The sequence below is a fragment of the Ricinus communis genome, chromosome 1 (genome assembly GCF_019578655.1).
Source record: "Ricinus communis isolate WT05 ecotype wild-type chromosome 1, ASM1957865v1, whole genome shotgun sequence".
In the NCBI taxonomy this organism is placed as follows: Eukaryota; Viridiplantae; Streptophyta; class Magnoliopsida; order Malpighiales; family Euphorbiaceae; genus Ricinus; species Ricinus communis.
The window spans coordinates 24,512,583-24,515,691 of record NC_063256.1 but is presented as its reverse complement, the minus strand read 5'-3'; the positions used below and the strand labels follow the sequence as shown (position 1 = coordinate 24,515,691).

The 3,109-nt window shown below is 43.4% G+C and overlaps 1 non-coding gene across 1 annotated transcript; it reads right to left on the bottom strand.

Moving 5' to 3' along the window:
* Nucleotides 1–2,772: 2,772 nt before the first annotated feature.
* LOC112534702 lies at nucleotides 2,773–2,879 on the bottom strand. Its single transcript, XR_003078979.2, has one exon. It is a non-coding gene; the product is annotated as a small nucleolar RNA R71 (small nucleolar RNA).
* Nucleotides 2,880–3,109: the final 230 nt, after the last annotated feature.

The window sequence follows — 3,109 nt, the reverse complement described above, 5'->3', positions numbered from 1 at the left end:
CGTAATCATCGCGATTAGCCGCTGAGTTTAAGCATATCAATAAGCGAAGGAAAAGAAACTTACCAGGATTCCCCTAGTAACGGCGAGCGAACCAGGAATAGCCCAGCTTGAGAATCGGGCACCCTTGGCATTCAAATTGTAGTCTGGAGTAGCATCCTCGGCGGCTGACCGGGCCCAAGTCCCCTGGAATAGGACACCAGAGAGGGTGAGAACCCCGTCATGCCCGGACTTTGTCGTACCATGAGGCACCATCTACGATTCGGGCACCCTCGGCATTCGAATGCAGCCCAAATCGGACGGTAAATTCCGTCCAAGGCTAAATACGGGTGAGAGACCGATAGCGAACAAGTACCGCGAGGGAAAGATGAAAACGACTTTGAAAAGAGAGTCAAATAGTGCTTGAAATTTTCAGGAGGGAAGCGGATGGGGGCCAGCGATGCGCCCCGGTCAGATGTGTAACGGCTAAAAGCCAGTCCACCGATAGGCTCGGGGTGCGGACCAAGCCGGATTCAGTGGCGACCCCAAGCCAGGCTTTTAATCGCCTGCGAGAGATGCGTCGCGGCAATTATAGATGCGGCCGTCACAGTGTATACACTGCGCTCTCCGAGCGTCGGCCAGCGGGCTCCTGATAGGCATCATATTACACATGTTTTCATGCCTAATTGTTTACATTCTTGTGCATGATTATCTCGTTTTATGCTGGAATCACCTGTCTTTTGTTTCCTTTCATGTTTCAGGTCATTTTCGAAGGACTATCAACAATCGAGGGAAATACGCATGATTACGGACCAGAATCCATCAAATTGGACGAGGACTAGCACCCCAAGGGTTGAGCACGGCATAGACTCCGGCCGTGCTGAATTGCCAACTAGCTGCACTCCAAGAGTGCCTTTTGGCACAGTTTCCGTAGCCACCACAGCCCGTGGTGGCTCAGCACCAGGTTGGGCATGGCCTGGAAGAGGTCAACACAATAGAATCCTTAGCTTTAGCACGGCCTAGACTCCGCCCGTGCTAACCAGCACAGGCTTGACCTCAGCTGTGCTGAAGAGACTATATAGATAAAAATTTAATTTGGTGAGTGGAGGCTCGATTTCTCTGACCTAATTCCAATGTACACTCAAATCACTTATTTTCTAGACCTCAATTGTTGACTTTGGGAGATCAAATTCATCAATTGAGGGAGGATTACACTTATTTTCAACATCGATTTGAAAATCAAAACAAGATTTGGGAGCATTCAAGAGGCAAATTAGGATTTAATATTTTGGATTGGAAAATTAGGGTTTCTCATCCAACTTGAAAGAGAAGGGTGTACATGCCTTCAATTTTCTTTTCCTTATTTATTCCTTACTTTGCTTTAACTATGAACATGAGTAGCTAGATCTTTTGAACCCATTAGGGTCTTTATTGTTGATGGATTGTGCTTAGTTTTTAGATTTGTAATTGCCATTCTTGTAATCTTTTTGCTATTCAGTAATAAAGTTTGATTCAGTTAATTTAAGACGTTGAATTAATTGTCTTTTGGGCTGTTTCTTGACATTGAGAAATGCTTGTTACGACTGGAATTTGAATAGTAAGAGCTAGTAGTTAACACTTAGAGATAAGGTTAATTCACTCACCGGATTAAGAATTAACAACTCTTAATAGATCTAAATCACGCTTAATGCTAATCTGTAATAATCTGATAGGAAGAGATTCCATTAGGTTAGTGCAGGTTTAGGAAGTCGATGAGCTCGAGAGAGGAACCGAGTTCGATTCAGGATTTAGGCACGGGTAAGCAAGGTTTGTAATTTATAAAATCAACCTTTAGATTCCATCACTTAGGTCCCCTTTAGGTTTGTTTCTCTTGTTGCGGTTGTCTTTCGATTGTTAGTTGCTGTTTATTCATTTATTTGCATTCATAATCATTAGTTAGTTAATTTAGACATCTCTCACTCTATTTCAGACTAGATAACATAGTGAACAGTAGTAACTCTAGGTTCATTCGATCTCTAGGGATACGACCTTGATACTCACTAGTGCTAGGCCGCATCGATAGGTTCACTGCCCTAGGTGTAGGTTGCATAAGTAGCCCATCAAGTTTTTGGCACCGTTGCTGGGGAAACCGTAACGGTGAACTAGAGTGAATTGTTTTTGTGTCATTTAGTCATTATTTGTTTATTTATTTATTCTTTATTCTTTATTTTATTATTTTTATTGATTAGTGGTTGTTTGGATTGTTGGTTTCAGGTAGTTTATGACCAGGAGCTCTAACCCTGATCCCATTGAACCCTTATCTTACCTAGAGCATTCTCTCAGATTATTGAGAAGACGTTTGCAACCAGTTGAGGAGGAGGTCGGAGTTACAGTTCGAGTTCATAGAGCTAACGTAATGGAGAACTACAACCCCTAAGCCGATGACGATCAGATGACGATGTATGAGTTTGCTCGACCATCTTTGGATGGGACGAAAACTAGTATAGTCAGACCTGCTGTAGCTGCCAACAATTTTGAAATAAAAGCCAATGTTATCTAGATGATCCAGCAGAGCATGTAGTTTGGAGGATTGCCTAGCGAGGATCCCAATGCACATATATCCAACTTTTTGCAGATTTGTGACACATTCAAGATAAATGGAATAACCGATGACGCCATTCGGCTGAGATTATTTCCAGTTTCCTTGAGGGACAGAGCAAAGAGATGGTTGCAATCTCTTCCACAGCAGATGATTACTACTTGGAAGGCGTTGGCCGAAAAATTTCTATATAAGTATTTTCCTCCCGCTAAACTGCTAAACTCAGAAATGACATATCTTCTTTTGTGCAGTTTGATGATAAAAGCATGTACGATGCATGGGAGAGGTTTATGGACCTTTTGAGATGCTGCCCACATCACGAATTGCCAGTGTGGATGCAGGTTCAGACCTTCTACAGCGGGTTGAACCTTGTGACAAGGCAGATGGTGGATGCTGCAGCAAGTGCGGCGCTAAACAGTAAGACGCCTGAGCAGGCTCAAAACTTGATAGAGGAAATGGCCATGAACAATTATCAGTGGCAATCCTCTAGGAGCCGACTAGGAAGACAAGGAAGCCTTGGCAGCTCAGGTGGAGCTTCTAACCAAGAAGATTGAC